The following is a 24,334-nucleotide window of genomic DNA, read 5'->3' on the forward strand; positions in this document are numbered from 1 at the left end:
GGAATGCATGAGAGAAGGTCTGCAATAGTCAGGCATGACTGCTTTTGAAGGTAGCACTATAGTAAGAGATGACACCTGAACCCCACATAGAAAATGGGGAACAGTGACACTGGTGAATGATGATTGTGCCAAGATTAGCAGTACACTTCCCTAGGACACATTCCCTGAGCACTTCAGGGGATTAGAACTTATGCTAGGTAGAGTTTGATTATGCCATCTACGATAAGCTTATGTATATTATTTTGACTATACAGCCAATCGTGTGTGTTTTGGATCCTGGCCGTTTGATTTGTTAGGTCAAATTCTTTTTCAAAACGGTCTGCTCATACTTGAGTGTGAGTTTTCCAACAGTATTAAAACAAGAATTGATTACCTTGACCCTAAAGAACCCATATTTGTATGAAGGAATTTTGGAGGGTTACAATACTGTCTCAAACCTCCAATTTATTGGGAAGGTAATAGGAAAAGTGGCCTAGTCATATCATGGCCTACTGTTCTTGTCACTCTACGTTTAGATCCACAATATTAATAAACCCAAGACAATACTACATCTTGGTCTTACTTGATCTCTGTGGCACCTGATAACATGAACCACAGAAAGCTGAAGGCTGATTTCTGGTTATCTGGCATCATCCCATTTTTGCTTGAGTAGTTTCAGGATTGAATTTTTCAAGATCTTACCTACTGACCTGCATTGTACATCAGAGATAATTCTTGGCTTACTTAGTGTTTATAATGTATATGCTGCTGCTTCGGGAGGTCACTGCATTGACATACATTTTGTACCATGTTTTCATTAGTTGAAGTTATACCATTCCTTTTCTTAAGATCCTGTTTTGGACTTTATCCCCTTAGAGGATTGTTTGGATTCTATTTTGACTGAATGACCCATAGACATCTCATTCTTAATCTAGAGACTAAAACCATGTTAGTGCATACCACTGCTGATCAACCTAATATTACGCTGATTTTTTCCTTTATGGAGGGATACATCCCACAGACTGAAGGAGAAGTGGGCCTTTTAGACGTTGACTATATGCAGTGGTCTGCAATTGTCATACTGCACGCATATTTGCTGACATGATCAGATCCAAATATAATGAAAACTCGAAACCAAAAAGAAAGCAAGTTTAAGATGGCATCTTTGCTCACATTAGCATTTTGGAAAGGGGATGGACTGGACATTAAATCAGAGCTAGACAAAAAGGTAGCAACAGAAAGTGCCAAAAACAAGAAGGAAAAAAGCCCACGACTACAGTAGAAACTATAGAGAAGTGACTAGAACATGGATAATAATGGCAGATCAAGGTAGCAGACTATGTACATGCTGGCTTACGAAGTCTATAGAAAAAGTGCGACACACAGTAAAACGAAGGCTTTGTAGTATAGTACTATGAACAGTTGCACATCTGGCTGGTTGTGATACACTCATGGCTGATGGTTTCTATATGAAAGGCATAACAATGTGGCAAGACCAAGAAAAAGTGAAGACTGGTAATGTTTTTATTCATCTTATTACAGAGAAACTGTATGATTTTAATTATCTTGCAACATGTGAGATGGAGGGGCTGGTTTACTTAGCAAAATGCAACGGTGGCAGTCTCTGTGCAAGGAAAATAGCATATTTTTTAAATTCAGAATAAAAGAACATATTTTTAGATATTAAAACACAGACAAATACAGTTTATACACATATCAAACATGCAGATCAATGTGTAGAATTTAAATTCCAGGTTTTGCAGGTAGCTAAATGTTCCACAAGAGGTTGAAATGTAAGAAATGAACTGCTTTGTGCAAAATTAGACTGGCAATTATGTCTGAACAGCACAAAGGAACTAGGGCTTAATGATGCTACATCTTTAAAACCATTACTTGAAAAAGGCACAAAAAAGCTTTAGTCTAGGTTTTAATTTTAATGTACAATGTAGATAGTACAGCTGTGTAAGATCTTATAACAGTAGACATCCTGCAGCTCACTGTTGCAGTATATTTCCCTATTGGGATATCCTGCTGAGGATAACTGAACCTCTGGACCAGCATACTAAAACCTTTACACCTTCCAGGGACTGTACATCAGACACACATACTATGTGCAAGGCGTAAGGTACATATGTAATGTTCAAGTGCCTAATCCTCAGAACTGAAGTACCCCAGAAAGAGCCAGAGGAAAGCAATAACATGTACATCCAGGAAGGGGAGGAGGAGAGAGGAGAAAAGGGTTTAAGAAAGATCCCTTGGACAGAAGGAAAGCAACAGAAAGTAACGGGATAGGAAAGAGGGACAGAATACTGCAACACAGTAGTAAGACATCTACTGTTATGGTAAGATCTTACACAACTGTACTATGTCCTTCCTTATCACTGTTGCAATAGTTTTCACGCTTGGGTGAGTACGAGAGCTACTGTAAAGTAGGGGAAGAGGAAGCCACAGCAGTTTTCTCCAAAAACCCATGACGGATGGCCCTGACAAAACTTACATTGGCCCTAGAAATTACATCCAACTTGTAATGCTTGGTAAAAGTGGGAAAAGAAGACCAAGTAGCAGTTTCCAAGATAGATCAAACATCCAGACCCTTGAAAAAAAGTACCAGAGGTCACTGCCCTGGTTGAATGAGCACGAACATAAGAAGAAAGCTGCTTGCCGTGATAAAAATATCAAAATTAAATGGCCTTAGGAAGAGATGGTTTACTTAGATACCATCAGACCTGATTTCCTGGCATGGAAAGAAACAAAAAGCTGCTCAGATTTCCTGAAATGTTTAGCCTTGTACAGGTAATATCTGAGCTGTCTATGTAAATCCAAGGTGTGAAGAGCCCTCTCACTAGGATTCTGTGGAGAAGGGAGAAAAGAAGGAAGATGAGTGAACTGATTCAAGGACAAATCATTAACCACTTGGAGATAAAAGAAAGATTGGTACAAAGAGACTGCCATGAGTGCTTGAATTTCAGAGACCCCCCCCCCCTTGTCAGAAGTAATAGCCACCAACAATACAGTCTTCCAAGTACAATGTTGAAGAGGAAACTGCAGGTTCAAAAGTGGACCGAGTCATTTCTCAAGAACAAAATTAAGGTTCCAAGGAGGAGGAATAGGCTTTTTTTTAGGTCATATATGAGCAACACCTTTCAGAAATTGTTTGACTTCAAACCTGGAAACCAGAGGTGGAGTTAGAGGCAGACAAGTGGAAATGGCTGACAAACTTTAACAGATGAATATGTCAAGCTAGAATTGAGCAACACACACAAATGGGAAAGAACTGTAGGAATACCCACAGAAAAAGGGTCTGGGTCATGCTTGAGACACCAAATAGAAAACCTCTTCCATTTAGTCACAAAATTTTTCAGTAGTGGGTTATCTGGCTTCCTGCTAAACCCGAAGCACATCCTCAGAAAACTGTTATCTAAAAGGAATCAAAACCCTATCACTGAAAGTGTCATGCAAAGGGTAAAGCAAGTGAGACAACTATTGTCTTATGTCACAAGATCCATCCTGTTAGGTAACCTGTGATGATTACCCCAGGCAGACAGGGGGAATCAATTCTGTCTGGGCCAAAAAGGAGTCGTTAGTAAGATTTTGGCCCTGTCCCATATGATTTTGTCCAGGATCTTTGGCAGTAGAGGAAGTGGAGGTATAGAGAAATGTTTCCTTCAAAGAAAAAGACATGGTGTCCACTTTCCAAATCAGAGGACATAGCACTCAAACAGAACTGGGTAAGCTATCTGTTCTAAGGGGAGACAAAAAGATCTACTTGAGAAGTACCCTCATTGCTATACAATGTACAAAACACCTCCTAGTGAAGCACTAATTTGTGAGGATTTATCCTGGATCTGGTCAAAGAGTCTGCCATAAGATTGTGCTCTGAAGGAATGTAAACCATCTAAAGAAACAAGTAATGACTGACTGCAAAATCCCAAACCCAAAGAGCCATTCTGAAAAGAAAGTATTAATTTTGAGCTTCCTCTGTTTGTTGATGTACCACATGACTGTGGTATTGTATGTAAAAAACCTTTAGAGGAGGTGGAACCAAAAGGGAGTGAAAAGCCTGGAAAGCTAGAAGTACAGCCTTCATCTCCTTACCAGTTGCTGATGGGACCAAGGACTCAGGACTTTGAGGTGGTTGGATGTATCAGTGTACAGCTCTTGAATAGGGAGAGGAACCTGAAAAGGCAGACCTGGATTCAGGGAAATATGGTGAATCCACCAACAGAGCTTGAGCTTGAGACAAGGCAAGAGAGGAACCAGATACTCCAGAGGATGGCAGTGCTGGAGCCAGAAAGCCTTGAGATACCACTGAAATTTCCTCATGTGGAATATAGCAAAGGGAACTATGGGAATGGTGGATGCTATGTACCCCAGAGCTTGGAGAAATTCCCTTGCAGGAAGGATGGAATGAGTTAGAAGGGACTGATAGTAAGCAAAGAAAGGACCTTGGGAAGCAGGAGGCAAGCCAACTTTGGAATGGTTTGAAATCTGCAACCTAGGAATACTTGGTCTTGACAGGGAGTAAACATAGACTTCAGACTGAGGGGAAATACCACACTGCATAGAAGCACAGTGAAGTGCAGATTCTGAAGCAGGAGCTGCTGAGAGGGGACTTGAATCAAAAGGTCATCCAAGTAAGGGAATATTTGAATTCTTCGAAGTCTACAGAAGGATACCACACAGGCCAGACATTTGGTAAAGATCCTTGGAGCTGTAAAAAGACCTAAAGGCAAAGCAGAAGGCTGAAAATGAAAGGAAGAAATAAAGAAACATAAAAACTTCATGAAGAGAGGGTGAATAGGAATGTAAAGGTAAGTGTCCTTCAAACCCAGTGATTCAGAAAAGCTTGATGAAGCAACAGTGTGTGTCTGAAGAGACAACATCCTGAAAGTGGGAACATTGAGAAAGGACAGGTCTAGAATGGGAGCCAGAAACATCATGGAATAAAAACCTACTCCCTGCTGAGACAATAGGACAGGTTGTATGGTTCTCTGGACCACCAGATCCTGAAGAATTAAAGGAAAATGTAACAGCTGACAAGGAGGAGGCTGAGAAAGGCAAAAGAATGGAGGAATGGACTTCCAGACCAAAAAAATAACCATTTTGGGTAATGGAAAAGACCCAAGAGTCAAAGGTTATCCATTGCAAAACAGAAAAAGAATGATTCAACTTGAAAGAAAGAGTAATTTAGTTGAGAGGTAGGAGTGGCTGAATGTCAAATAGAAGCAGATTTCTCAGGAAAAGGAGGTTTTTGACCATTAGAACCCTGAGAAGGCTTGTCCAGGAAAAAACACTCCTAGAAGCCCACTTACCCCTAGAAGGCTGTCTAGGCTGCTTATAAACAAATTAAGGCTTAGATAAATAATTTCTCTGAAACTTAGGAATGAGAGAGACAAATCCTGCATAACTTTACCCTTTTCCTGAAGGGTCTTTTACAATTCATCAGAAGCAGTGCCAAAGAGGTTCTGGTTGTCTAATGGGGAGTCTAATCATTTGGCCTTGATGTCTTCAAGTAGAGCCTGGAGGCACAACCAAGAATACCTCTTCATAACAGATCTCGATGCAGTTGCCCTAGAGGAGGCATCATCAGCACTGACATTTAAGATGAGCCATCTGAGAAGAAGAGCGCAAAAGGGAAATGGCAGAAGTATTACTCGCTGAATCAGGCATATCAGCCAGAATGCCCCCAAGTTGGGACATAAGTGCCACGACATACCTAGTCATATGGGTCTTGAAATTAATAGTTCTGAAAGCTAAGGTAGCAACAGTTTATACTTTTTTAACCATATACCTACCCACGGCACAGCTGTTCTTATCAGAAGGTAAAAGCTTAGAAGATGACAGCAACTTGAATGGTTTATTAGTGGATACAGAAATAATAGCAGGATCAGAGGAAGGGCTTTTCAGGAACTTTATAGAACATGTCCAATTTCTTATGAGCAGGTGTCTGAGAATCAGGGGCTTGAGAAGCTGCAATGAAAGTATCCAAATGGGCATCCAGCACTGGAGAGAGTGACGAAGGTCAAGGAGAATATAGGTGCAAGAGTTCATAGTACCTTTTTTGAATGTCAGAAACCTGGGAACAGTTAACTTAAAGAGTTCCATCATACAAGTCACTATATCCCCAAAGGATAACTTTTCTAGAAGAGAGTCAGGAAAAAGTTAATCCTCCCCTTCAGACTCCAGGGCAAGAGGAGGATGGATCTGAAAAGATAACCATACTTGATGCACCTACTCCACACAAATCACTGCATACTTACTGAGATTTACTACTGTTTGGGAAAACCAGTGACTCCATCATGTTCACCCTCTGACATAAAATACTGCCCTGATAATGTAAAGTGACTCTGACACTAAAGAAGGAGGATTTATTAACCCTCCTTCACAAATCTGTTTAATATGTAACCTTTTTCATTTTTGAAAACGATATTACCAGCAGGTGCCTGTTTAGATCCTCTGGCAGCATTTACTGAAATAAATGTTGGATTTACAAAAGGAGTCCTGTAAAATTACCTGATTTCTCTTTTACCCTGTAGAATAACTCATGATTTCTGGAAACTGGTAGCTCTGACTACATTTACAGAAGAGCAATAGCAAATGCATCTTCAAAGTCTTGAAGAATGGAGGAATGACAGTGGTCTTTGGGTCATGAATGTACCATAGATCTAAATATCTTTTATAGTTGTCAAATAACTTTTCTTTTCCATTTAATATATACCCACATCAAAGTTAATCTCTCTCTCAAGGAAATTTCCTAAAGCAGAAAGAGAGAAAAAATTGATTCTTCATTATCTATACTGTACTCTGTAAGGAGGAAAGTTGGCAAGAATATGCAAGAGCCTGAGCCCCACTTTCACTGATGTTTGAGCCAGATGACCAATCAGGAGATGTTTGTTCTAGAGAGGTTCCTTACCAGAGGTTAAGGGTTCTGCAGTATGGGGAGTTGCACAGCCTGCACACACTGTCATATTGTCAGAAATTCCTCTGCAAAAATGCCTACACCTGAAAATGGCTGTTGCTCAGTGTAGGTGTACAGAGTTGGGGACATCCCTAAGCAAATCATTTGCTCCAAAGGGTCTAGTGTCAGAGGCACAATGAACTTGTTTCTTTCTTTCTTTTTTTTTATAAACTGCTACTTGTAATGCAGCCAGAAATCCCCGAATAAACCAAGTGAGAAAATCTGAAAAAGGGAAGCACTTTTTAGTGAGGCATACCATCAGCTGGTCCTCTGCAAATACTTGGGCACCAGCATCCAGCTGTGATGTAGATAAAACAGCTGGGAAAGTGAGAGACAGATGTCAGAGCTAGGATCAGACAAAGTTATGTCTCTCTGGCCACTGTTTGCTCTTAGGCCCTACCAGAACCTCTCCTCATCAACCCACTTTTCCCCACTTTTATTTACATGGGTTCAGGCTGTCATGTCAACTGTTGCCATCTCTTTCTATTCAATGCCACTCTCCTTCCTTGTTTGATAGTTATGCCTGACTGTTGCTGGTCTTCTCACACAATTCATCCATCCATCTTTTTGCTGGATGCCATAGTTTCTTCTTGTCTCCTGCTTGTCTGTCCCAAATCATCTTCAATGTCCTCCGATTTCCTGCACAAGTTCCCAAACCAATGTAATCTGTTCTCTTTAACGTTCTCTGCAACTGGAGCTACTTGGACTTCTGCTTAGATGTCCTCATTTCTTTATCTGTTCCAGAGTATGCATCCTCTCAGGCACTTCATCTCAATAATCTCTAGTTTCCTCAACTGCCCATGTTTCTGTACCATACAGTTGTACTGGTCACACCACTTTCCACATCTTACTTTTCAGCTTCTTTAGTATCATTTGGTCATACACTACCCCTGACACTTTGTGCCAGTTGGCTGCAGCCTCTCTAAGATTTGCTTTAGCCTCCTCATTCAGACTTCCCTTTCCCTCAACCACACTTCTTAGTTACCTGAAGCTGTTAACCTGTTCCACTATTTTCCCTTCTCTCAATTCTCAGCTTCTTTTACTTTCCCCATTTGCTGCAACTACCACAGCCTTATCTTTACTCAGTTTCATCCAGTGTGCCTTCAGTTTTACATTCTGTTCCCTTATTATTTGCTGAAGTTCTCATCAACAGTTTGTACTACCACACTGTCTGCATACAGCAACTTTGCTCATTTGTCCCTTTTGACCTGTTTGCTAATATAGTCCATCACCAGTATGAACATCAGTGGGCTTAAGAACTGAACCCTAATACACAACCACTCCCAATGGCAACTCCTAACTCCTTTGTGAGACCAAACACTGTTCTAACTTGAGTCACTGGGTCCTTGTACATAGCCTGCACTAATTCTATCAATGTTTCTCAGACTTCAAACCACCACAGAACTACCCAAATCAGCTTTCATAGGATCTTCTCATATGCTTTCTCCAAATTCAGGAATACATAGTTGGATGCTTTCCTCACCTCTAGCTTCTTAACTATGTGCTTCATTACAAACACAGGGTTGGTTGTGTTGCATTCTGATATGAATCCAAACTGCTCATTTCCCATCTTACTTTCTACTTCTCTGTATATTAATTTATCAAACATCCTCTCCAGAACTTTTATGCAGGAGTTTTATACCTCTATACCGTACATGGTTGTGAATGTCCCGTTTGTCTTGTACACTGGCATTAGTATGCTTTTTTGCCAGTTATTTGGGAAGTTCTTTTCCGTCCAGACTGCTACAAGTACCCACAAAAGCCATTTCTCCTTTACTTCACCCAACATTTTGATATCTGCCGTGAACTCATTTGCTGCTTTCCCTGATTTCATTTTCCTTAGCATTGTTCTTACTTTTTCTGCAGTGGGCTCTTCCTCTTCTCTCATCATACGCTGTGTCTGGGGCAATACAGTTTCTGTGGGATCATCTTCATTCAGAAGCTGCTTGAAGTATTCCTTCCAGCTACCTTTAATGCCCTGTAGACTGATGAGCAGATCGTTGCTGGCATCCATTATGAAGGGTGCCTGAGTATTACTGGTTACACCACTGCACAGCATCACTGATGTCTTGCACTTTGCTATTTTAACATCTGTCTTAGCCACTTTGTTAGCTAACCAGTATCCTTAGCCTGGTCTGTCTTTTCTACCTCACACTTTTTCCTACACTCTTAGTTTCTTTTGATGACTTCAGGTACTTCTGCATTTCACTACCAGATTTCCTTACATACCTTATTTCCATCCCTGGCTCTGCCAAGAATCTGTTCTATAGTCCTCAGGCATGCTGATTTGAGGAGCTGCCATTCATCTTCAACTTTACCTACTTTCTCTTCTTCCTGAGGTGCTAGAGCCCTATTTCCCTGAATTCTTGTGCTTTGTGTTCATTCAACTTCTAGGTCTTCAGTCTCTGTTTACCATAGAGCCTTCTCTGACCACTGTTTGTAACGGATTGTGGCAACTAGTGGTTTAGTGAATGTCTAGCATCCTTCTTACCCTTTGACGTGGTTTGTAAATCTATACCTATATTGATATAGATACACACACCAAAGATGTAGCGATCTATAGATACACTCAGATGCAATACACACAGATGAGTACATACACATGTGTGTACGCACATGTGTGTCTGCATCTATGTATGTATACCTAGCAAACACTCCACTTGGGTATCACCTATCATGAAACATGGAACTAAGACTCACAGTGTCTCAGCACAAAAGCTCTCAAGGCAAACCTCTATGCCATCTAACATCCTAGTTATAAGTGATTCTATACTGAGAAACACTTGTGCACAGTTCAGCAAGTTGAACAAGGATGGGGTCACAAGTCAGTTGCCTGTCATGAGTCAGGACCTAGCACATCATTCAAGTCCTTGCAATGACAAGTATACACATATGTGGGACTAAATGACTCAATATGTACCTCTCTGGGCTACATGAAGGGAGACATGATGGAGCTCTGGGAATATGAATAAAGGACATGTATGAATCTACCCATGAGCAGCATTTAACCTTCACAGAGAATGATGTTGCAATATGGACAAAAAGTTATTGATTTCAACTATTAGCTTAGTTTCTGGTGTCATTCTAAAGGATCCAATAAATATCAGCCTGTGAGGACAGGGTAGTCATTCCTGCTTTGCCCGAGATTTTCTGCACCTATCTCCCAAACACTCTTGTATATGGGATAAAATTCTATCCACCCCTATAGTACCTATTTTAGGAAATCTCAGTCTCCAAAACCTTCCAACATAACAAAATAGAATATAGACAACATACAGATTTTGCTGTTCAATGCTACGAGCCATAACAACAAACTCCACTTCCTATAGGCATTCCTTATCATGGAATGCATTGATATATGGATTGTCAAGGAGATCCAGTTAAAGCACATTGAGAGTACCCCAACAGTGCAAGGTTTCAACACGTAACAAGAATTCAAGCCCACTGCACTAGATGAAAGTACATGACAGAGGAATTTAGAAGGTGGAGGCATTTCTATACTTGCTGACCAGTGCCACCTCCTGACTCATTAAAAGGATATATTAGCTGGAACTCCTCTACATCCAACTTGTGATTAAGAAAATCTCATCACATCAGTCAAACTCCAGGACCCCTTGTATGTCCTCCTTGTCCCACACCTCCTACATAACAAGCATGCAGTCCCTAAACATTAAGCGAAACACCAATCCCCTGGGAATCTGTACCTCTATATAAATTGGAAGATTTCTACATCTCTAACATTTCTAGACTTCATTAATACAAACTCTGTGGACCAGTCTACAGCCAAAGCAGGGGTAACAAAATCCTAGACTTGGTCTTTACCAATATGGGACTGCTCTGCTCCATGTAACCCACTCCTTAGTCAAATCAGATCACACAAAACAGATTGCCAGACGCATGCACTACAAACACCACTCATAGCATGGACCAGAGACACAGACCCATATATTCTGACACTCTTAAATGTAATCTCCCTAAACTTCAAAGGCTTCCCAAACACTATTTTACAATAAGTAACCTCAGAAACCTCAAAAACACACTATCAAAACAATACTCACCATGACACTTACAGCCACATCTCAAGAAGTCTCAACTTTTAAGCCCATAAGGCAAACTCCAGTGTGAGATGCATAGATATCCCACTCAGCACACTGTGTAAGAAGACAGTCACAGTCAGCTAATATCAGGGACCAAGATCTGCAATGCATGCACTCAGTTTATTGAACCACAACTGCAAAGATGCCTCAGTCACAGTCCATGTAGATGTAAATGACCTGAGACAGCCTGGGTTATATGCAGAGAGAGATGATGGAGCTCTCAAACTATATGTGCAGGCTGGTATGAGCCTAGCATTGTGATGCACTCTTTCTACTTTTGTATATTAGCCAAAACCTTGTCCGTCCCTCCAAAGTCTATTTTAGGCGATCTCAGTCTTCAAAACCTTCCAATATAACAAAACAGAATACAAATGGCATAAAGGTATTGCTATTAGACACTAGGAGCCTTAATAACAAATTCCACTCCATATACACACTCTATCATGGAATGCATTGACATATGGATGCTTTAAACCCACTGAGAGCACCAGTAATGCAAGGCTAAATGACTTTCCACATATTTGGCCAGCTGCTGCAGAGAAAGGGACAAAAGGTAGATATGTTTTAACTTGCATCAAAACCAAAAACACATCAAGGCTGGTCAAAAGAGTATGACATGCTTGAACATCTCCATGTCCAAATTACAGTGGGCAAAGTCTCATATCAGGTTCCCCTCTATGACCCAGAAAACCCATAACATATAAATGCACTGGAGATTCTCATTCATTGTGGCACCATATTCGTGGGAGACTAACTACCCCAACTATAAACTGGCAATCGTAAATGATCCCAAACATGCAGACCCAGACATTCCTGGTGTTGTAAACAAAAACATCCTGGACCAGCTGGTTTGTACATCCAATAGGGGTGCTAAGATCTCTGACCTGGTCTTCACAAGCATGGTAGCATTTCTCACCCTCACCATGTTATGTCCTCACTGGTCAGCTTGTACCATAAAGCTGTATGTTTTGAAATAAAATCCAGGACTACGGCTAACCCTGAAACTTTTAGGAATTACTCTAAGTCAAACTTTCTACCATTAAATGACACCCTGGCAAAATTTCAAGCTCCTGCAAATCCTAAGAACACTACTACGTATGAAGAATTGCTAACGGAAATCCCGTACAGTCAAGTAAAGGGCGACATAAAGACAGCTCTATCTGGAATAAGCACAAGACAAACTCAGAAAAGAAGTCACCTTAGTGGAATCCAACATCAATATGTTGCATAACAAAAGGAATAAAATCATAGCAAAAAATTACAGCCAGCAAGTGAAAAGCTCCATCATCAATTTAAATAAGCAACGCAGGAGGCTAATCAAGTCTACCAAACCCAAATTTGAAGCAAATATAGTGTCCCATGCCAAGGACACTCACAAGACATTCTTCAGTTATATCTGCAACCTCAAACAAAATAAACAATAATGCTCTGAACTAACTGTAAATGGAACAACTTAAACTGAGCCGGAAGACATAGCAAATCTCCTGACTGACGAATTTAGTTCCAATTTTATCCCCAACATACCTCAGGAAATACCCTCAATGATAATTCCCCCAACTATCACTAGGGTACTGGTCTTCAATGGACTCTTCAAGGACAAGAACACTGCATTAATGGGCACCAATATCATCTCAGGATGCCTCCTTAATAGCATGAAACAGAACCCATCAATACCACTAGAAAAAGAAGTTATGTACTCACCATAATGTTCCATCTGTGTTGTCCATTTAAATTTTTCCTCAACCTGTGGGTGTTAGATCTGATCTTCGGATCTGACTCAGCTGCTTTCCAATGCTTTAGGCTCCGAAGCTCAAGCTCCTCCCCTACCCATAATGCATCATTCCCCCAGATTATCTCAGGTTGAGTTTGCTTCTAACATATTGCAGATTATATACATAGGTATACATTTAATTAGTGAACTACTAGAAAGAGACAGAACAAGGTTCAGGAGTTCAAACAGGAACTTTGGTTCCTATAAGAATATCCATCAGGTCTTTCACAGCCATGGGCAAGGGGAAGGAGGGTGGGAAGGTTGAGGAAGAATTAAAATGGACAACACAGATAGAATGTTATGGCAAGTACATAACTGCTTTAACTGATGTCATTTTCATTCATTCCTTAACTTGTGGGACAGAGTCCTCAGCTACAGTAACCTTGGGTGGCCCTCATGGAAGAATATTCCGGAGAACTGCAGTACCAAAGGCAACTCTATTTCTGAAGGTAATATCTACCTTATAGTGTGAAATAAAGGTATGAGAGTTTGACCATTAAGCTGGTGCACAACTATCAGCAACGAGACTTGAGACAAAAAAGCTTGGGATGTTGACGTAGATCTAGTAGAATGGGCTTTAACTTGTTTGGGTAAGGATATACCCTTAGATACATACACAAAATAAATGCAATCTCTTAACCATTTGGCTAACTTGGTTTTAGAAACTGGTTTCCCTTTTCTGATATTCGTAAAGGATATGAACAATTGATCAGACTTCCTGAATGATTTTGTCCTGTTCATATAAAAATACAGTTGTCTATGAACATCTAATAGATGAAGGATATACTCTCCCTTGTTTTGAAAATTGGTAAAGAAAACTGGAAGGTTGATGGACTGGTTAATATTGTTCCCTTTAGCAACTATATGCAAAAAGGAAGGGTTGGTACGTAAAGTGACTGTCTTTATGGGAAATCAAATAAGGTGGTTTGGAAGAAAGTGCTCATAACTCAGAAACCCTTCTTGCATAAGTGATGGCCACCAAAAACAGTTTTACAAGAAAGGAATTTCAAATCTACTTTGGCTGAAGGTTCAAAAAAAGGATGGACTAGTGCCTGAGTAATTCCCAGATATGCTCAGAATTAGTCCAAAATGACAAAAAATACACCGAACCCACAGACATTGCCAACATCCTAGCTGACAATTCAGTGCAAACCCCCCCCCCCACCAAAAGGGCAAATATCTATACCAGCAGAGTGCTGCCCCCCTGACATCTCAGATGCTCAGGTAAGAGCCGCCCTCTCCAAAGCAAAAAAAACCAGCAACAATGGGACCAGATGGTGTCCCGGGCTGCATCCTACATAAACTCCAAGAAGAGCTAAACCCAAACATAAAACTACTGTTCAATCTCAGCCTTACTACAGGATATGTGCCCAAAGAGTGGCGTACAGCAACAGTGGTCCCTCTCCATAAAGGTGATGCCTCAACGGATCCTGGAAACTATCGCCCCATAAGCCTGACTAGCTTGGTCTGCAAAGCTATGGAAAGGATCATCATGGACCTCATAAATAAAGATATTGGGGACCTACAAACACTGGATCCTACCCAGTTCGGCTTTGTTAAGGGCAGATCCTGCCTCTTAAACCTGGTTGATTTCTTTGAAACAGTCACCAAGGCCATTGACGAGGGAAGGTGGTCCACACATCCTACCTGGACCTCGCAAAGCCTTCGATACAATACCCCACTCGGGCATTATAGATAAGCTCACCAGCTTAAATATAAACCCCTATGTCACTAGATGGATTGCAAACTGGCTCAAGGACAGAACCCACATGGTTAGAATTGCTGGAGCCATGTCAGACACCAAACCAGTTACAAGTGGTGTCCCACAAGGCTCAGTCCTGGGACCTCTCTTGTTCGGTATATATTTATCGGAGGTACAGGCCAACACGGAAGGACTGTGGCTGACCAAGTTCGCAGATGACTGCAAACTGGGCCATAATCGACTCTCCAGCCGACACAAGCATCCTCCAAAAGGGCCTCATAGAAACAGACAACTGGTGCCAGAGCCATGGCCTCAAGCTAAATGCCAAAAGTGTATAGTCATCCCTTTGGCAAAACAAAGTGCCCACAAATTACCACATAGGTGGTAATCCATTAAGTACAGAAGAAGTAATTAGGGACCTGGGGACCCAAGTTGATAGCAATCTCTCATTTGACAACCACGTGGCCAAAGTGGTTAGAAAAACATTTTATATAGCCCACCTAATCATGAAGGGATTCACATCTAGATCAGGGGAGGTCATCGTGCCTCTTTACTCATCCCTCATCAGGTCCATAATTGAGTACAATGCCCCTTTTGGGATGTACCTTACCAGACACCTGCAGCAACTGGAAAGACCCCAAAAGTACCTCACCAAGAGGATCAAAGGGCTCAAACAGATGCCATATGCTGCCTGGTTAAAGAAACTCCAGCTCTACTCAGTGGCATACCGCCTGTTCAGAGGCGATCTGTGCCTAACGTATAAAGCCATGTCCAACCCGGAATTAATGGACATGCGGCACCTCAGAAAATCCAAATCCCATCGAGCTACGCGCTAGAGAGACTTGAACCTCAGCACTGAAATAAATAGGACATGCTGGAGGGACAGATTCATAACCCAGTGGCTCCCTTCACTCTGGAATAAAATCCCAGTCCAGGTTAGGCAGAGTCCCCCTCATTGACTCTCTTCAAGAGGAATCTTGATGAGTGGATGGGAGATCGTAGCTTTACCCCGGGTATCACTTCTGTGTCACTGTTAGACAGAGGCACAGTATACTAACCTCGAAAAAGGGCATAGCAAAATAAATTTAAAATGGGTGGCGAAAGCCAAACACATTCTGGCTAGGCTTATAAATGCCCTAGGGCAGATAGCCTAGTATGAACCTATGAACCTAAGAATCAAAGTCAGACCCCAAGGAGGAGTGGGATCCTTGACAGGAGGGTGAAGCCAAGAAGGTACCTCTAAGAGAGTCTGTGCACAATTTTGAAGAAATCAGTGATGAAGAATTTTCTCCGATGTGATAATTTGAAATGGCTGCCAGTTGGACTTTTACAGTGGAGTAAGCTGTCATATTTTGGAAGCTATAAGCCAGGAAGTCTAAGACTGGAGGAATTGGAGCAGTAAAGAGATCCAACTGCTTCTGTTGAGCCCATATGGAGAATCTTTTTCATTTGCTCTTATAAATTTTCCTAGTGGATGATTTGTGGGATGAAATCAAAATCTTTTGGATGGTGGAAGAAAGCCTGGAATGTCTAGCCATCATTGGAACTGGAGAAACCATGCTGTTATTTTTAGGCCCAGGAGATCTGGGTGAATCTGCCCTGATGGATGGGACGGTAGATCTGGAACTGGTTCCAATGTCCATGGACAGCAGATGAGATGAGACCACAGGAAGGTGAACCAGACATGTCACGGCCAGAAAGGAGCAATGAGGATTATTCTGCTTTTCAGTCTGTGTCCTTTCTGAAGAAACCTGGAAACCTGGGAATTAGTGGTAGAGGTGACAATGTGTAAAGTAGACCGGGGAGGCCAAGCATGAATTACAGGCTCTCCTGGGAACTGTCCCTGAGGAGGGATCAGGACAAAGAACCTGCTGCATCTGTTGTGAGAGGACGCAAAGAGATCGCAGCAGGGTTGATCCCATTAGTGAAATGTCATGTTTGCCACTGATTGCTTTAGAGACCACTTGTGAGGCATCAGCAAGACTCGGCTCAGCCTTTTCGCTAGAATGTTTCACTTCCCTAGAATGTGCGTTGCAATTAGATAGTGGATGGTACAGATCAACCACTGACACACTCTTATTGCTTCTCGACATGGGGGGGTAAGACCTGGTTCCTCCTTGCTTGTTGATGTACCACACAATTGACATATTGTCTATTTGTATCACAACAGTCCCTAGAGGAAGAAAATTGTGCAGGGCTTGCAATGCTAGAAGGACCTCATCTCTAGGATGTTGATATGCAGATTGGTCTCCTTGGATCATCCACCCTATCTGTGAGGTATCTGTGGTCAATGTGGTGTTGGGGGGGGGGGGGCAAAGGAATGTCCTTACTCAATATTTGAAGAATGAAGCCACTATAGAAGCAAATCTTTGCACACTCTTGAAAGTTTGAAGGGATAGCTTACAGGATGTTGGTGCAAGGACCAATGAATTGCTAATGTCCATTGCAGAATTCTCATGTGTAGTCTTGCTGTAGGCAACAGGGTAATCATGGCAACCACAGACTCCAATGCTCTGAGAATTAATTTCGCTGACAGATTCGGTACTGACAAAATCTGTCAGATATGTAGTCTTAAGAGTAGAAATTCTGTCTGGGGCAAGGAAGGCCAGGGTTTGGGATGTGTCCAGACGTGCTCCTATGAAGTCTATTACTTGGGACAGGGTTCAATTGTGATTTTTGCATGTTGATGGTTATGCCTTAAGTAGCAGCTGTGTGTAACAAATAAACCCTGGATTAGGTGAATAGATGCCTGGCTGGAGCATTGAGTTGCTAATCATCCAGGAAAGGAAACACATGGAATCCCTGTAGTCTCAAGTGAGCTGCGACTACAGCCATGCATTTGGTTAACACCCTGGGGGCTGTGGTGAGACCAAAAGGGAGTGGCTCCCAGCCTAAAGTGGAGATACCTTCTGAATGGACTGGACCATAACCATCCTGAATTTTGAGTTTTTTACTGACTTGTTCAAGGATGTCAGGGCTAATACTGGCCTCAGATCCCCTCTCTTTTTTTTTGGTACTAAAAAGAATCTTGAGTAAATCCCTGATCCGATCTGGGAGGAACTTCTGGATGACTCTTTTGTGTAGTAGCTTTGCAGTCTCCAAAGCTGCTGATTCCCTCTGATTGGGTGGAACATCTTATAGGTTCATAGGTAGGTACTAGGCGATCGGCCCAAGGGCCTATGTAAGCCTAGCCAGAAAGGTTCCATAGCTTATGCCACCCAAGAAAGTTATTTTCCTGTGCCACTGTCCAGCAGAGACACAGAAGTGATCCCCGGGGTGTATTTCCTATTTCCCATCCACTCATCAAAATTTTTCTTGAAGAGTGCTAATGAAGAACTTTGCTTGACATAGATGGGTAGCTTGTTCCAGAGTATAGGAAGTCTCTGGGACAGGAATCTATCCCTCCAGCGTGTCCTGCTTATTGTGGTGACAAGGTTTAGGTCCCTAGAGCATGTCGCTCGGAGGGATTGGGATTTCTTTAGGTGTAGCATGTCCAACAGCTCTGGGTTTGACATAGCTTTATATGTTAGGCAGAGATCACCTCGGAGTAGACGATATGCTACGGAGTAAAGCTGGAGGTTTTTGAGGTGGTCAGAGTAGGGCATTTGTTTGAGGCCAGTAATCCTCTTTGTGAGGTACTTCTGTGGCCTTTCCAGCTGCTGTAGATGTCTTGTAAGGTACATTCCAAAAGGGACTCTGGGAGGGATCTGTTTGGTTTGGGATGTTTTAAAAAGGGAATGGAATAGCCTCTGGATATGATTGATCCTTTGCACCCACATATCATTTGTGATTGCTATCAAGGCTTCTGGGTGCAAGGATAAGCCCTCCTCAACTGCCTCCAGAAAGGGACACTTGCACAATCCTTCAGAGTGCTGAAAGGGTCTGTCTGTGAACAAATCTCAAGACCCTTGATTTTGCGGACCCCCTCTGCCGCGTGGGCGGCATCTACCATTATTACTGTTTCTCCCTCTGCCCCTGGGGGAAAGGTCTCCCTGGGATTCCTGAAAAGGACCTTGAGGCTTCTTGAACCACAATGTTTTACCACCACTCTGATTCCTGGAGAAGGATCTTTGTGGGGTAGAATATCGGATTCCAATGGCTGCCAAGGTCTTTCTATCCCCCATTAGCATACAAAACACATCCTCTAAAGCCTCCTTTAAAAACCTTATCAGGCAACACCTGCAGCAAAGCTGGCTGTGCTATGACTGCTCCCCAGGCTAGAGCAATCAGACAAGGAACATACACTATGCCCATCTTCCTTATCAAATTCTCACTCACATACACTGACCCCATCAAGTTAAATAATTACTACTTTTAAACAAAGACATTAACTAGTGCTACCACTGTTCTAATTACAAATGGTTACCATGAAACTATGCAATGATTTATACTATTAATGAAAGTTTATTTCCCTGTATTGGGCTGTCTTCATACTACTGCAAAAATGATCTAATGTACTATGCATGCATTTGTATTGTGTTCCAAACCACAACTGGATACCATGAAATTTATTAATTATTCTTATTATTAATACATGTTTTTTGATTCCCCTGTATTGTGCTGTCTTCATACTACTGTAAAAACATGTCTATTGTAAATTTATATGTACTGTGATGCAGTTTAAACATCTAAATGTATCTGTAATTGTCTTTCTGTGTGGAGCTTCTCTCCCTGGGCCTCTGCTGAAAAAGGGCCTTTGGCCCAGTCAGACACCCCTGGTTAATAAATGTAAAATAAATAAATAAATAAATCTATCTTGCTATGGGAATGTGTCTTCTGACAGTGGGCCCAAACAATGATGATCCATCAAAGGATGTATTGATGAATAACCCCTTGAAAGGTTCTGCAAAGTCACACAGCCGCAGCCAGACATGATGGCTAATGGCAATACCTGAACCAGCAGCCCTTGACTAGCCCTCTGCAGCATGGGAAATTAACCTCATGGATGTGTTGAAAATTGATTGTAGAGTGACCATTCTGAAGGAAAAGACCTTCCGTTCCTCATCAGATATGGACTCTGGGGAAGAGCTACAGAGTTATTTGATTAAATTATTTTCATTTATTTATTTATTTAACATATGTTTACTGGGAAAGTCTGACTAGGACAGAGCCTATTTTCAGTGGAGGTCCAGGGAAAAACAGTCCAGATGCATGTCTTTGGAAGCAGGAGGTCAGATCAGAGAAGGAGCAACCAGCCTGAAAGGAGAAAGTTGAATCACAGACCTAGTGGGGGACAGAGCTGGTAAAACCTCTGTCTGGAGCTGTGTCTGGAGGAATTACCTCATAAGTCCCTCTGTAGCCTAGTAAAAATGAGAAAGATAGTCTAGTGCTTGTAGGGTGAAAAGGGCCGAAGTGCAAACTCTCTTGCCAAATCTGTCCATGCCCTAGATTGTCTGTTAGGGGGATGGCCACTGAAGCTTTCCTGAGCAAGCTCCTTTTTGGTGGCTGCTACAACAACCATGGCATAGACTGGGATCCCTTTGATCAATGTGGTCAGTGTGAATGGGCACTACGAATCCTATCTGCACATCTGGGGATAGATTCTACAGTGCCCGGCTCCTTCCACTCCCTGGTTGATACTAGGTTGACGAGTGCATCAGCGGGGAGGGGGACACCCAAGATGTAGATGAACTGGACTCAAATGCCTCCAAGAACACCTTTTCCTCCTGGGTAGGGTTTTGGGTAGACTAGCCACCTTTTTAGCAAAAGTTTCTAATTTGTCTCCAAAGGAGACATCCTCAGGTAGAGAACTCGGGGACCCTTCCCCTTCCCCGAAATCGGTGTCTTCAATGATGGATTCTTGTGGAGAATCCAGGTGCTTCCTCTTGCACCTTTTCTTCTGGGGTACCTCCTTGGGGGATGCTCTGGGGAAGGTATCGAAAGAGGCCTGGAGCTCCAAGACTGGAATGGCTTGGAGACTTTGCTGGGCTGGCTGTCCCGGAGGTGGCAGACATGGGGTCGCAGACACCGTATCCAAGGCGGTAAGGGGTGGATCCAAAAGTACTGGAGCAGAGGATCTCCTTGATAAGGACAGAACCCTCTTCACCACGTCGAAGGCATATGGGCCCGGAGACAATGACGATGTTTTCCCTGGAGCGGAAGCTGTCAGGGCAGAACACACTCGATCTTCACCAGCTGTCCGCTCTGAAGGGGGAGTTGACATCTGTAGAATGCCAAGACTCTGAGGGGAAGCAACGGCTTTGAAAACTTTGGAGTCGAAGTCAATCCCCTGGATGTCTAGGCTTCGGCTCCAAAAGCCACTCTGCTTCAACGTGGTCAGAAGCTTTGGAAAGCAGCCGAGTCAGAAGTGAGACCCACAGGTTGAGGAATGAATGAAAATGACATCAGACTGACTATTTAACAGCAGCATTAAAACAGACTTTGTACCAAGTGAATGGACAACTGCAACTGTCATCCTTCTGCACAAAGGCAGGACATATGTAAATTTTGGTAACTACAGACCCACAAGCCATAGAAATGATAAATAATGAAATAGGAAACCTCCAGACATTGGATCCATCCCAGTTTGGTTTTGTCAAGGGCAGATCATGCCTAATTAACCTGGTGGACTTCTTCATGAAGGTCAACACAGAAATGGATGAGGGCAAAAGGGTATATACTACTTACCTTGATCTGGCCAAAGCATTCAATACAATACCCGACTCAGGCATTGTAGACAAACCATGGTATAAACTCCTATGTCACTCAACGGTTATCAAGACAGCTATTACAGATAGGACCCAAGAAGTTAGGATAGGGGAGTCTACCTTCACAAAGAGGCAAGTCACTAGCAGAATCAAAAAGCTACCAGATAAACTGCACAACTCTCATCTGTCCACTGCACTTGAGAGAAGACCCTCTTTTATATTTGTAAAGAGAACTACAGACAGATGGTGAGTTAATTATAGCTCTAGTCTGTATTACTGGTGCAGAAGAAGAATCAGAAAAGCTGAAATGCTGGCAGGCATTAGAACAGTTCTTCTTTAAACAACTGTATGTAATAAGTTAATCACTACAATACAGTGCATACTGTGCACAAAAATTGATTCCTGCAACTACAACAAAAGGTTATTTTAAACTTCACTGTAGTTTAATATTACATCGTCATATTTCAATGTGCCAAGCACTGTGAAGACTTCCATTTACTTCCAAAAGGTGGTTTAAGAACTTAGTTTCTTCTTGTTCTGGACAGCAAACACAAGCTGATGTCAGTGATCTTAGTCTAAAAAAGTAGAATTTCACAGGTATTGTGATCAAATAAGTGCTAACAGATGAAACTGACTCATTCTTGCATTCTCATCCTGACAAAAAAGCAGTACAAAGTTATGCTTAACTGCCTTGTCATCCTACCAGATTGAAGAGAAGTCAGAACATCTCTCACTTCTTCCAAACAACACGAACATGGACAGATTCATTCAATCTCCTTTTTAGATGTCTCTGAGGAATTTAACTATTCCTGCATTCACTGACTGCAAAGCTAAGGAATTAATCCTAAATGGGGGGAGGGGGGGCAGCCCATTGCAGGACACACAGCACACTCACTCACATACTGCACACACACCTACACACCAATCTTTGAGATGCCCATTGCAGGACACAAAGCACACTCACTCACATATTGCGCACACACCTACATACCAATCTTTGAAATGCCCATTGCAGGACACACAGCACACTCGTTCACATACTGCATGCACACCAATCTTTGAGATGCCCATTGCAGGACACAAAGCACACTCACTCACATATTGCGCACACACCTACACACCAATCTTTGAAATGCCCATTGCAGGACACACAGCACACTCACTCACATACTGCACACACACCTACACACCAATCTTTGAGATGCCCATTGCAGGACACGCAGGACACACACACCTACACACCAATCTTTGAGATGCCCATTGCAGGACACGCATCACACATGCTGACATACTACATACACACCTACACACCAGTATTTGAGATGTGGGAGGGAAAGAGAGCACTTGGCGAAAACCCATGGGCACGCAGAGACTATGTGCAGACTCTGCAAAGAAGGCACTACAGCTGAGCGTGAAACTAAAGAACCAAATATTATGATGCAATAATGCTAGCTGCTGCATCACTGTGCTGTTCATCAGTAAAGAGCAATATGCTTTACAAATTAAAATGCAACCAATAGCTTACAAATGGCTCCTGCTGTTTCCGCTTCTCTGATACACTCTGCGCTTTTGGCATGTTTATACAAGCAGCTACAACACTGTGCTTTTAACATCTTTTTACAAGGAGCTACAACGCTTAAAATTTTTATAAAGTCACACGATCATCATAAAAGGATTCCTAAAGATCATCATAAAAGGATTCCTAACTACTACATTCTATCTCCTCAAATACCAGTGAAAATAAACAAAAAAAATACAGACTGTTCTCTAACTTTTTTTTTTAAATACAACAATTTTAAGAAAGAAAACCAATTAGGCATGTGCTATTTCATTTTTATAGTAAATTCAAATTGCATCCGTTAACACTGTGGTCTGAAAATAAACTTAGTACCTCATGGGGGGGGGCATGTTTTTGGTATGTCGCTTATTAAAACATGAAAAGACAAGCTAGGACAATGACTTACAGTTTACAGAGTCCACTTAAGTGGTATGTTTATGTCCTATCCAAGTCTATCAAAAAAACAGCATTTACATAAAACAAGGGAAAAATAAACTGCTAAAATGTTTTTTGTTTTTAAACTCTTCAAGCATGAACTACAAAATGTTAACATCTGGAAAATGAAGCCCACTATAATTTCATTGATGATTAAGACAAAAATGACATCCATCAATGCAACTTGACTGTAACATGATCATCATCATCTGTGGAACGTTAAATCCAACAAAGGTGGAATGCTGAATCAACACAGTACAAGTAAGGAGATATAAAAAGGCATCCTTAAAGGAAAGTATAAATTCCACAGTCAGGAAAGCATATTCCTTGTCACATTTTCTATGTACATTCATACTGGTTTACTTATAACAGACTAATATGGTCTCAAATAAGTTACAATTTACTACAACTTCAGGTCCTTGATGACTTTTATAAGGATGACACAGTGTTCATGCTGGTACACTTAAGGTCACTCAGGTCCCTAGTTTTAAAGAGGACATACACAGCAGGCTGGCAGTCCACTGCACTGGAGGTCAAACTGGCATTTGGCATTACAGATCTGCCCACTGTGTTCCTGCTGCAGAACCCAAAGCAACTTTCATACATTTGTATGCAGATGAAGCCAGCATATATTTCTGCAGACATATTCATACAAGAATTAAAAGAAAGCCAAAAATACAGTCAGATGGTTCTTCACTGTGCAGTGAAATTAAATAAACTATGCTGAGTAACAATCACTTTGAAGAATGGAATGCAGTTTGAACTCATTTTATGAGTATGTTTACAAATCAACATGCTTAACAGTGGAACACTTGCACTTGGTAGCATTCACTGCAATGCCTGTACTTTCCAAAGTTTACTAAAAAGTTCAGCTTGTAAAAATAAAAAATGGAGCTTTCTTTATAAAGTTCACAAGAAGATCAACTTTTATCAGGATTCTATCTCTGAATTCTTTTCGCATTCTGCTATACGATGGCATACTGTTCATACAAAAGTTGTCTTATTCTATAGTAATCTTCACAGATGCTGCCTTCTAATCCAATGCGACCAGCTTCAGTCTAGAAGTAGAGACATACATTTTCAGTATTTTTATAACACAGAACTCTTCTATGCATTTGCTTAACTATCATTTCATATTTGTCTATTACCAAAGTATAAACATCAGCCTGCTCTTGAGACAGCAACAC

At 41.7% G+C, this 24,334-nt stretch overlaps 1 long non-coding RNA gene across 1 annotated transcript in view; it reads right to left on the reverse strand.

Annotated features, from left to right (window-relative positions):
* Positions 1-21,575: 21,575 nt before the first annotated feature.
* The window catches only part of LOC122804670, an 84,308-nt gene continuing 81,549 nt past the window's right edge, over positions 21,576-24,334 (reverse strand). Inside the window, exons 2-3 of the long non-coding RNA XR_006365234.1 lie at positions 22,389-24,205; positions 21,576-22,267 (exon numbers count right to left, since the gene is read on the reverse strand). This is a non-coding gene — a long non-coding RNA (uncharacterized LOC122804670). The remainder of the gene's footprint in view (positions 22,268-22,388; positions 24,206-24,334) is intronic.

Source organism: Protopterus annectens, chromosome 6.part0 (genome assembly GCF_019279795.1).
Source record: "Protopterus annectens isolate FY-2018-M chromosome 6.part0, PAN1.0, whole genome shotgun sequence".
Classification (NCBI taxonomy): Eukaryota; Metazoa; Chordata; order Ceratodontiformes; family Protopteridae; genus Protopterus; species Protopterus annectens.